We start from the raw sequence: 12477 nt of genomic DNA, 5'->3' as shown, positions 1-12477 counted from the left end.
ATCTGTGTGTACAGCTGAGCCCTCTCTTAATTGAGGAGTCTTTGTGGGCCTTTGCTTTCCAGAACATTTTCTACCTTATATCTTATACTTGGGGTACAGAAAGGGTGGATTTTCCCACTAGGTGACCCCATATTTTTGCACTGTCTCTAGATGCTTTCCTGTCTCTCCCAAGTTGGCCAGTTTTTGCCTAAGGTCATGTCTTTCTGTGATGTGACATTAACTAAAGTGGGTAACAGCCACTCCAACTACCTGGCACCCTTTCTTCTCCTTGGGCTGTGATGTGCCTTCAGGTGATCACAGGAATTGCTTTGTAATGCACGAAATGAGGCTTCTTCATTACCAGCTGCCTGACAGTGGTTTTCAATATGGCATCACCCCTCTTCAGAGGACCCATTTTGGTCTTAATTCATTTCTGTCGAAATATGAAAACACTTAATGGTGGTGAACTTGAAAGAGGAAGATTTCTGATGTAAACTCTTCCTTTGGGAATTATTTGACCCCTTTTCTATTTCTCTGTTTCTCCACTGCTTGGAAATGAAGCTGTACACTCGTGGCAGCTTTCTAGGCTGACATCATCACAACTGCGTAGTGCGGCTGTCCCCTCTCTCTCGCATTTAACTGTATTCATATTGGAAAATCAAGACTTTTGTGAATTCTTACAAGAAGGAAAAATAAGACACTTCAATTTTGGGGGAATAAGTGGGGATAGAAAAGGTAAATAAAATCGATGAGGAAACAATTTTGAATCCGAGTTACAATGATGTGGGAGACTCACAAGGACACCCTCTTGGCCTTGTGGTAGCCAGAACCCTGAGGCCCATCCCTCGCTCTGAGTCTGTTTTTGCTTTGAAAGAAGGGGGAATGTCAAGACCTGGCCTGTATTTCTCTTGGGGCCCTCGTGGAAGTGAAATGAGATGACTGACATGCAAACACATTCAATAGTGAAACTCTCTGGGTGGATAAGGCATTAGCATTTCATCCTGAAGTACTTTGGTGGGATTAATAATTTATGCAGCACACTAAGTTCATCCTTTGAGGCCAAGTGCTCCTGATGTAAGGCACTCAGGTCAACCTTGAAAACTTACAGCATTGCAGAAAGAAGAGGGCCAGTGAGCATGTTGCTGCGTAATTTTTACTGAGTCGGGTGTTTTTCTAGAGAGTTCTGAGCTTTATTCATAATTATCCTTCAGTGATTAAGAAACAGTCCAAAGGGGCAACACTTCCTAGAGAGTGCAGTTTATAGTTATCTGTAGTATGACACAGTTAATAATTGTGTATGATACAACTGACCCTGAACAACATGGGGTTAGGGGTGCTGACTGCCCTCCCTAACCGTCAAAACTCCGTGTGTAACTTGACTCCCTAAAAGCTTAAGTGCTAATAGCCTACTGGTGACTGGAAGCCTTCCCGATAACATAGCAGTCGATTAACACGTATTTTGTGTGTTGTACGTATTATATACTACATTATTACAGTAAAATAAGGTAGAGAAAAGAAAACATTATTAAGAAAATCACAAGGAGGGGCGCCTGGGTGGCTCCATCGGTTAAGCGTCCGACTTCGGCTCAGGTCATGATCTTGCGGTTGTGAGTTCAAGCCCCGCGTCGGGCTCTGTGCTGACAGCTCGGAGCCTGGAGCCTGCTTCGGATCCTGTGTCTCCCTCTCTCTCTGCCCTTCCCCCGCTCATGCTCTGTCTCTCTCTGTCTCTCAATAATAAATAAATGTTAAAAAAAATCACAAGGAAAATACATTTATAGGACTGTACTGTATTTATCGAGAAAAATTATGTATAAGTGGACTCACAGTTCAAACCCATGCTATTTAAGGAAAGTGTCAATCGTACTTAGTGTCCCAGACAAGTTGTTTGAGTTTTCATGGAATTTTAAGCATTGGAGATTTTATAATAGAACCATATTTCTTACCAATATCTTCCATAACTCCTTTTGATTAAACTGTTCCTGCATTTTCTAGACTTTATTACCTCATTAATTACACAGAGAACAATGAAGTAGGCTGTTTTGCTTACTAAAAAATTGTTAATCTTGAGGCAGCCATACTTCTCTGGGTCCCCTTAGGAATCTGAAAGTGTTCACTTAATGGTGTTTTCAAATTCATGTATTGTCCGTGTGATTAACATGGAGGCTGATATTGAGAGGTGTCATAGCTGCTTTTATCTCAGGGCGCTGGAAGGACATGTGAACGTCTGTGACCCTTGTTTTGGTTGCCTCTCTTCCCTACCTCCTGGAGCTCCCAAAGCTGGGCTCCAGCCCCCAGATGGCATCCCCCCTTCCCCTATCACAGGTGGATCCCCCGGGGTCTCTTGCCGTTGGACACACCCCACAGGGCACCCCACGTGGCACCCATATTTGTTTCCCCTCCTCTGGGCATCATTGCACCTTCTAGGCACAGCTTCTCCTGGGCCAACAGCGATGCCCTGGCGCCGGTGGAGCATCCCTAATGCCTGATGCTCAGTGGCAAGGTCCCAAGAGATTCTGTCATGTCTGCAACAGAGCCCGGTGGAGGGGAGGCTCTGCGCTTTACTGGATTTGCTGAGATGGCCTGCCTCTCAGACCCCCGCTTCCTTTAGGCCCGCAAGTGCGTGCCTGGAAGAGGGGGATGTGGGTCAGTTCAGTGAGCAGGCACCGTGGTGCCTCAGAATCCCCCACCTCCTCTCTGACGCTGGGGCCGAGGTGCTCGGTGGGGCCTGTCTGTCCGGTGTCAGATCTAGTTCGGGTAGGCGCACCCCGACAGACAGGCCCCCGCACTGTCGCTGCAGCACCTACCAGGCAGAACAGCAGTTGGAATGTAGAGCTGGAGGGAGTCACAAGTCCCTACTGAACAGATGATTGAATTTCACCCTGAGAAGGCGGGAATATCCAATGAGTGGTCATGGGGCTTTCGGTTCTGAGCCCCCGCAACGGTCGGGCTCAGGGCCAGGGGTGGCAGGCGTGTCGCTTTGCCCCAGAAGGCAGACCTCGGACTCCAGCCCTCTTCTCGGCTCTCAGGTGCCGCGCCAGGCCTTCGGATCTGTGATGTGGGCCTTCGAGACTCTCTGAAGCCCTTTCAGGGGGTTGGTGAGGTCCAAACTGGTTTCGTAAGGGTACTGAGCCATTGTTTCCTGTCTCATTGTGCTGACATTTGAGCTGATGACACAGAGCAGTAGAGGTGCCGCTCCTGGCGCCTGAGCACCGCCTGAGCACCCACACGGCGGGGCTGCACTCTGCCCAGAGTCATGCTGTCTTCACCCCTGCCACTCGCATCTACACAGCCAGCGGCATTTTGTGTTGTTCTTGATGAAACGATTGGAATTCTTTTATTATTTCGTGATCCTTGAGCATGTCTTTTTAACATTCTGAGAGACAGACCTGGAAGTTGGCGTGAGGCACGTCTGCAGATACAATTCCGTCGCTTGTTTCCAGAAGCGCGGGTGCTGTTTTTGGGTCGCGAGCGGGACCAGCCCCCGTCTCACCGTTTCTACGTTACACGGAGCACTGTTTGTATGTTAAAGGGTAACTGACAGACAAACTCTGGTTATTCAGACCTGGTTTTTGGCAGACAGTGTCTAAAAATTGAACTAAATGAGCCTGTCACTTCAAAGGAAATAACTGCTTGTATTTGTTACAACTGATAAGATTTGAATTTTCAGTCAAAAATTAGAGTTTTGGAAAATTTGTGACTGCCTTGGTGAGCTTGACAGCCTCCTGATCCTTAAAGATGTTTCTAGATGAACTCAATGGTTGATACTAACAAATGTGATTTTTTTTTTTTTACCTTATATATTGAAATGTGTTAAAATTTGGGAGATCTGCATAACCCAATGGACCAGTATTTTCCAAATAACTGATGCATGGTGTTAAAACAATCAGGTGTGGGCAAAATACCTGTTAAAGGCACAGGTTGATAGATAATGGGTTTTAATGTAATATAGTCCTAACAGTTTATTGATAAGCTTTCAGATTTCATATTGCAACTAACCTTTAAGAAATGACCACTTGTCAAGTTTTGATGTTATATCAAAGAAGAATGTCCAGTGATCTGATAAACTTATAAAATGTTCCTTTTGTTTCCAGCCACATGTCTGTGTGAGGATGGGTTTTCTTCACATATTTTAACCAAAACGATGTATTATAACAGATTGAATGCAGAAACAGATATGAGAATCCAGCTGTCTTCTATTAATCTTGACATTAAAGAGTTCCAGAAATTCTTCTCACCAATTTATTTTTGTTTTGGAAAATACAGTTATTTTTATTTAAAAAAATGTTATTTTTGTCATTATGTAATGGGTCTATTATTCATTGTAAATGAATTACTAAATAAATAATTTTGAAATCTGTGTTAATTTAAAGTATTGTAAATATCAATAGGTAGAATGCACTTAAAATATAATTTGAGGAAAAGAAAGGGGTCCTGGGTCCAAAAAATTTGAGAACCCCTGGTTAGTGTCACAGGATATTGTTGTGCTTGAGTAGAAATGCAGGAAGTTTGGTGAGAACTCAGAAAACTAATGAGATGTTTAGCTGTCCCCAAACCCTGAATCTGGGAGAAGACTGAGTTGTTTATTTGTTTTTAGGTAAAAGTTAGTAGGAAAGTAGGTTCAACAGAAAGACTGACTTTGGAAGGAAGTTGTCTGAGGGATTAATTTCAACTTTAATATTGTAAATTTTAGAAATTGACATCAGAATTAGATTTTCAAAGCAAAAACACTATAGGTGGTTCTGCTCTGTAATGAGAGATCTATCTAACCTGGACTGCTCTGTTATTTAGCAACGTTTATGAATGTTATTAAGGAGTCTGGACCTCTGCACTAGGTGCTAAGAAGGAGGTCAGGGGTATAGTTTTTCTGATCCTAAGGTTTTGGTTGGTTGGTTTGTTTGCTTGTGTGTGTTTTCAGGAATTTATGAGGGAGAGAAGGCTGGTAGGACAAGCTTTCAACTGAGAACTGCCTAAGAAGAGAGAAGACAGAGGGGACAGGACAGTGGGGCAGAAGGGCCCTGTGCCAGAGGGAGGGGTGACTACGGAGGAGGGAGTAACCCATGGTCTGGGCCTGGAGCCGTCTGGCAGGTTAGATCCCCTGGACAGAAACGTGCCTTCATGGCCTGGTGTCAGGAAGCAGGACTTGTTGGCGGGCTCGCTCACATTTACCGGGTGCCAGTGGAGAAACAAAGGCAGGGAAGCCTGCCTCTAGGCACCAGGGAGGTCATCATGGCTGGGTGAGCCGTATCTGCAAGGAGTCGCCCCTGTGGAAGTGTGGGGACACTGGACCCATGTGTCTGTGGTGTTCATCCCTGCTCTGTCTCAGCACCTCTCCCTGGGTGGGAACTCGGGGCTGCTTCCAGGGCTTTTTATGGAAAGAACAGCAAAGCTGCTTCTAATGGGAAGTAGGCAGCAGGGAGTTCTGGTTAACTGCATTTCCCTTTCAGTTTCTAGACTATCATTAGAAAAAAAATTTAGGGGTGCCTGGGTGGCTCAGTGGGTTAAGTGGCCGACTTCAGCCTAGGTCATGATCTCGCAGTTCATGAGTGTGAGCCCCTTGTCGGGCTCTTGTTGACAGCTCAGAGCCTGGAGCCTGTTTCAGATTCTGTGTCTCCCTCTCTCTGCCCTCCCCTACTTGCTCTCTCTCTCTCTCTCTCTCTCTCTCAAAAATAAATAAACATTAAAAAAGATTTAAAAAAAAAGAAAAAATTTAAAACCATAAGATTAAGTTTCGGATTTATTACCTAGAATATGTTAAACATGATTCAGTCTATCTGAAGACAGGAATTTGCAGGGCCTTAGGGCGTCATTGACCATAGAATGTTAGTGATTCCAGGCTCCTTCCAGATCTTCTGGTTTAGATGTCTTGCCTTGGAAGCAAAAGTGCCTGCAGGGCAAACACTGTCATTGTCATGAGTGGATCCTGTCCCTCAGTTCCTTGGGGGTAGAAATGAAGTCAGACACCTGGCATCTTGTCCCCAGTATGACAAGCTGTGTGTCTTTGAACTTTCCGAATGCCCGTGTCTCTTTCTGGAAACTGGGTGTTGGTGAGGTTGAAGTTAGTGACCAACAGAAGAGGGGTGTGTGGTTGAAATCTCTGCTGGCGTGGAGTGGAGGGAGGGCAGATTGAATTCCGGCTTGCTTTCTCAATGCCATTATCAGCCTCCCACCCCACCACACACAAGTCTCCAGAACAGGAATGAAAATGTGGACAATGACGTGATATTGTTAGCCTTTGGGTCTTTTGGGACAGCCCCGGTCACTCCTGCCTGGAGATTTATTTTCTGAAGCCCTCAGAAGTGTGGTTGGGTGATCTCCACCCTGTTTAATTCCCTGTAATGTCTTTTATTTCCCTGGTGTATGAAGATTTTGCTCTGTTTGTGGGCCATATTTGAGTTGCTACATAAAGCGCAGGACTGTGGCAGGTGACGTTAATGAGCTAGCTAGTCTTTAAATAGCACAGCTCCTATAAACAGAATCACCTATTTTATAGCCTGATATTGAAGAAGATTGCTCACAGAGGATTCTGAATGGCTGGTAGAACATTAGAAAGGCAGTAAAATTCTCCTCACCCCGCCCCTGCCTTGAGGCAAGACAGTCTGAGAACACACACACCACCTCAGAGATACTTCCTTTGGGTTGGGCTGGAATCATTCCTCTCTACGCATTAAACTCAGGTTGCATCAGAATGAAGAATGGCCAGGCCAAAATCTTCTCCTTGATTATCGGAAACTTAGTCATTTGTTCTCTGAGTCAGCTTAATGGCGTGTAATGTTCACATCACATTCTTTTGGGGCTGGGCCAAGAACCAGTACGCTTGCCAACATTTCAGCAATGAGCTAATCAGCCTTTTGGCTCCCACATTCCTGGCCCAGAGCTCCACTGGAATTAATACCGCCACTGCAGCAGACTGGAGCCCTTACAAAGACGGTGCTTCCTTTTCCTATGGCTTTCGTGGGCCCTTGCTTTATTAGTGAGCCCTAAAGCCCTTGTCCTTCAGAAAGCTTTCCCGGGCTGAGGTTCTGAGATACGATGCTAGGAATTCAGGCAAATCGTTTATTGAAAAGCCCTATCCTGGTGGCTGCTGAGGATGTAAACACAGGTGCAAAATGGCCCCCACCCTCGAGAAGCATGTAATCCATTGTGGTGGACAGGTAATGTACAAACACATATGTCCTCAGTACCATGAAGTGTCACTCACATGTCATCAGAAAAGAGCAGAAGAAGGGTGTGGAGCTTCGGAGAGGCGGGAAGGGAGGGATGGAAGAAGGCCTCGCAGAGGATGGCACTTTCAGCCTGATCTTGGAGACTATAGGATGGGACTGGTGAGCTGTCTCTCCTGACTGGGGGGGGGGGGGCCCTAAATGTAGGGCAACCCCGTTGGGTGGAAACCCGTGGCAGGGGTGGTGAAAGAATTCACCTGAGGCAGAACAAAGGTGATAGAAATTTATTGAAGGCACTGCAAGGGAGCAGTGGGTAGGACAGGAAAGCAGACTGTCTGCCACTAGGCAGTGGCAGGGGCTGGCTGTGTTGTAAACGGGGGTGTGTGGAATTTTCCCTGTTTTGGTAACTGTGCCTGGATGTAAGTAGCCTATTGATTAGTTAGGGCCTATGGATATTTTGAGGTGGGTCACCAGATGGGCCTGTGTTGAGCCAGGAGGCTGGGGTCCCTGTGGGCTTTTTTTTTTTTTTTTTTTTTTTTAATGTTTATTTGGTTTTGATGGGAGGGAGGGGCAAAGAGAGGGAGACAGAAGATCCGAAGCTGGCTCCTCACTGACCGAGGTGAGACCGACGTGGGGCTCGAACTCGTGAACCATGAGATCGTGACCGGAGCTGAGGTCTGATGCTCAGCCTCCTGAGCCACTCGGGCGTCCTGTAGGTTTTTCTACCTTACTCAGGTTTCCATTGTTCAAGCCTGTTGCCCCAAAGCGGCCTCTGCAGCCGGCGCGCAATTAAGTGTGCAGTAAGTGATAGCTACTGTCCTTCCGTTGCCTAGACTTCTGTTTCCTGCTGAGTTCAATAGGAAAAAAGTTGTCTTCCACGTCTCCCAGGGATTAGCTTGTGAGGCCCAGGCTGAGCTGCCAGGGGAGCAGTGTGTGTGTGGGGAAGGCGGGTACCCGCTGCCTGGTGCACAGGGACCGAGATGTCTCAGCCAGGGTGATATCCACCTTCGGCCTCTTCTGCTGCCACAGAATGGAGGAGACACCTTCTGGAGTTTGCAGAGGTTAACAGTACACATCTGATGAAAAAACGAGCTGTGCCTACATTTTCTGCCTCTGCCTCACTAATAAGATACCCTAAGTAGGGAAACAAGCCCACAGTGATTTTTTTAAAAAGTGTTTAGTGCGTCAAAGTGGGGTGGGGGAGGGGAATCGATAGAGTATTCTCAACAAGTTTGTGCCGGAGCAGGAATTCTGAAAGATGTTTAAGAGAAATCTTTATGTTGTGGCTATGTAGTACTCCAGTGTTTGTATGTTGTGGCTGTGCAGTACTCCAGTGTCCGTATGGCTGTGTCGTATTCCAGTGTCCACATCTACCACAAGCTGCTTGTTGGTTCAGTTGTCCCATCGCTGGTGGGCGTTTGGGATGTTTCCAGTTTGGGCCTATTAAGAATATAGCTTCTCTGTGCACCTGAAAGTAATATAACTCTATGCTAACTAACTGGAATTAAAATAAAAGCTTAAAAAAAAGAATCAAGTTTTTCTGACTATCCTCGTAATCTTTTGGCTGACCTATGGCTCGTTTCTCTTGCATATTTACCCAGAAGCAGACCTTTTGCATCTCAGGGCTGGTGGATGCTTATTTTTAGTAGATAAATAAATGCTAGACAGTTTTTCCAAGTGGTTGAACTGGTTCGCATCTAACCAACAATGAGTGAGAATTCAGTTTCTCTACATCCTTGCCAACTCTTGGTTTCTTTTTCATGTTTGCTTCTCGGAAGGTTATGTAGTGAGTGGTATCTCATTGTGGTTTTTATCTGCATTTTCCTGATCACTGATAAGGTTTGTTTTTTCCCATACCACCAAGCAATTCTCTGACACCAGCAGCTCACCTCAATCCTGACACCATCTACCTGGGGATGTCATCAGATCCCCAGGGCTCAGTCTCTGAGAAATAAGCCCACTGACTCCATCAAAGGAGGGACCTGGAGACTCGGAGCACAGTGAAGCGAAGCTTTAATCAATGCTCTTGTAAGAGCGGGTGTCCAAAGGAGAGGCACACTGGGGGCAGTTACAGCAGACAATTTATCTCCTAGAGTGAAAGTCCCTCCCCTGGTTCCTCATTGGCTGAGCACTATAGAGGTAAGCCCCTCCCCTGGTTCCTCATTGGCTGAGCACTTACAGAGGTTACAGCTTTACCTGGAGGTCACCTATGCAAAAAGTAGTCTGATTGGGACAAATGTAATTTCCTGAGGTGACTTTCAGTCCCTCCTTTGTTCTTTGCTGCATGCTCATTGCAGAGCCCTTGAAAATAAGCCCATGAAATGGGGAGGGGAAGAAGAACCAGGACATGAAGTGTCTAAGGGTTTGGGACTCCATTGTGGGAGGAGGTGGGGTTCGTTCATATTTTCAAAATGTTGTAAACTTATTGTTAACTAGACAGTACAAGTTTTATTTGGTATTTCTGAAAGCAAATCATCTACCTTCTCACAAGTCCTACAAGACTGCCCACTGCCCCCCATCACTTTAGATTCCAGTCGAAAGTCCAGGTTGTTACTTGTGCTTCTGACTTACTGGCTATAAGTTGGAGGGTCCCCCCACCTATCCCCGGGTTCAATTAGTTTGATAGAATGGCTCACAGAACTCAGAGAAACATTTACTTACAGTTACCAGTTTATTATAAAAGATATTATAAAGGATTCGGATGAACAGCCAGATAGCAGAGATGCATAGGGCAGGGTATGTGGGAAGGGCTCAAAACTTCAATGCTTTCTGGGCATACCACTCTCCCTACATTTCCAGATTCACTAACCTGGAAGCTCCCTGACTTCTGTCCTTTTATTTTTTTTTTATTCATTTTAGTTTTGAGAGAGAGAGACAGAGACAGCGATAGAGAATGCATGCACGAGTGGGGGAGGGGCAGAGAATGAGGGAGATGGAGAATCTGAAGAGGGTTCTGTGCTGACAGCAGGGAGCCCGATGCTGGGCTCCATCTCATGAACCCTGAGATCATGACCTGAGCCAAAGGCCAAAGTCGGATGCTTAACCAACTGACACATCCAGGCCCTCTGTCCTTTTGGTTTTTAAGGCATGCTCTATTACCTAGGCATGACTGATTAAATCATTGGCGACTGAACTCAACCTACAGCCCTTCTTTCCTTCTAGGATATCTGGGAGTGGGATTGAAACCTCCAAACCTCTAATCACATAATTGGTTTCCCTGGTGACCAGCCCTAGCCTTAGGTGTTATAGGGTTTTTCAAAAGTCACCTCATTAACATAACACATGATGAGCCCTTTATCATTTTAGGAAATTTAAAAAGTTTTAGGATCTCTGCACCAGGAATGCCATGAAGACCTAAGATATCTGCATCCATATAGATACCTCTTATTATATAAACCACAATATCACAATTGATAGTGTTGAGCACTTCTTTTATATTATTGTCCGTGTGGAGATCCTTTTTTGTGAAGTGACTGCTCAAGTCTCTTGCTCATTTTTGAGTGTCTTTTAAAAAAATTGATTTGTGGTAGTTTTGAAATGCTGGGTTTAATTATTCCATCTTGCTGTTTGTTTTCTTTTTGTCCCACGGATTCTTTGTTCCTTTATTTTCCATTTCTTGCCTTTATTTGGCTTGATCAGGTATTTTTTATTCTGTTGTTTTAATCTCTTAAATTCTTATTTATTCATTCTTACGTTATATTTTTAGTAGTTGCTCCAGAGATTTCAGTTACATCATGTCTCATTAGAGACTCTGCTCTGATATTGTCATATATTTGTACTTCTATGTGTGTTATATAGATCCAACATGGTATTATTTCTGTTTTAAGCAGTCAATATTTTGAAATATTTGTTTATGTATTTATCCTTCCTGGTGTCCTTCATTCTTTCTCGTAGTTCTAAGCTTGCATTTGGGAATATTTTCTTTTACCCTGAAGAACTTCATAGAAGTATTCTTACAGTGCAGATCTATTCACAGCAAATTCTCTTGACCTTTGTCTGAGAACACATTATTTTTTGCCTTTATTTTTGAAAAATATCTTCACTGGGTATAGATTCTAGGTTGACAGTTGTTTTTTTCCCCCCCAACATTCTAAATATGTCAGCATTTTTACAATGTTTTTATGTCTTCTGGCTTTTACAGTGCTTGTTGAGAAATTAGTGTTTTGTTTTATTGCTATTCCTATACAAGTAATTAATGTGCTTTCCCCCCCCAGTTTTAAGATTTTCTGTCTTTGTGCCTGTGCATGTCCATGCATATATGCATGTACATGGGTTTTGTACTTATACTATTTGGGGTTCGTGGAACTTTTTGGAATTGTGCAGAGTCTTTAATCAGGTTTGGAAAATTCTCAGACAGTATTCATTCAAATGCTGCTATTGTCTGTTTTTTCCCCATCTTTCTTACTACACATTTGTGATACTTTTTGACCCTGTCCTACATATCTTTTATGCTGTACAGTTTTTTTCATTCTTTTTTATATTGTTTCTGCCTGGACTTCAGTTTCAGATCCATATGTCTGAAAATTTGGATATTTCCTATTGGGTCTGCCTGAGTTTCTCTAATTGTGCCTTCAGTTCTTGCTGCTTTACTTTTAAGGTATCCAGTAAGTTCTTAATTACAGATTTTATGTTCTTCAATTATAGAATGTCCATTTTATTATTACTTTTCTGTACATTCCAAAACTGTTGAAATTCATCTTTTCACCCCTTTGTTTGCTTCTTCCTGTTTTTACACAAATGAATCATTCTTTCCTATCAAGTTTATTGAAAAATGATGTACATAAAATAAAGCACATCCATTTAGAGTGTACAACTGAAGAATTTTGACAGTTGTGTACCACAGCCATGAGACAGCATTTTCATCACCCCCAAAGGATTCCTTGCGTTCCTTTACAGGCCATTCCTAGCTCTGCCTCTAGGTCCCAGGAAAACACAGACACAATTTTTGTCATTTTAGAATAGCTTGTGTTTTGCATTATGTAATCATGCACTGCGTACTCTTTTTCTGTCTGGCTTCTTTCACTAAGCGTGATGGTTTTCAGATTCATCCGTGTTGTGGGTATCAGCACAATGTTGAACAGCAATGGTGAGAGTGGACATCGTTGCCTATTTGCTAGTCTTAGGAAGAAAGCATTCCATATTTCACCTTTAAGTGTGGAGCTGGCTGTAGGTGTTTTTAGGTGCCCTTTATCAGATTGAGAAAATTTGTCTGCTCCTGTATGAGAATTCTTAACATCAGTGAGTGCTGAATTTTGTCAAATATTTTTCTTCATCTGTTGAGATAATCATTTGGTTTTTATTCTTTATTCTGTTATTTTGGAGGAGGTAATCAAGAGGA

The 12477-nt window shown here is 44.0% G+C and overlaps 1 protein-coding gene across 17 annotated transcripts in view; it reads left to right on the top strand.

Annotated features, from left to right (window-relative positions):
- PCBP3 (poly(rC) binding protein 3) overlaps nucleotides 1-12477 on the top strand; it is a 266704-nt gene that overhangs the window by 23490 nt on the left and 230737 nt on the right. The gene's annotated exons all lie outside the window — the stretch shown is intronic.

This window comes from Panthera uncia, chromosome C2 (assembly GCF_023721935.1).
Source record: "Panthera uncia isolate 11264 chromosome C2, Puncia_PCG_1.0, whole genome shotgun sequence".
NCBI lineage: Eukaryota > Metazoa > Chordata > Mammalia > Carnivora > Felidae > Panthera > Panthera uncia.
This window is presented reverse-complemented; position numbering and strand designations above follow the sequence as displayed.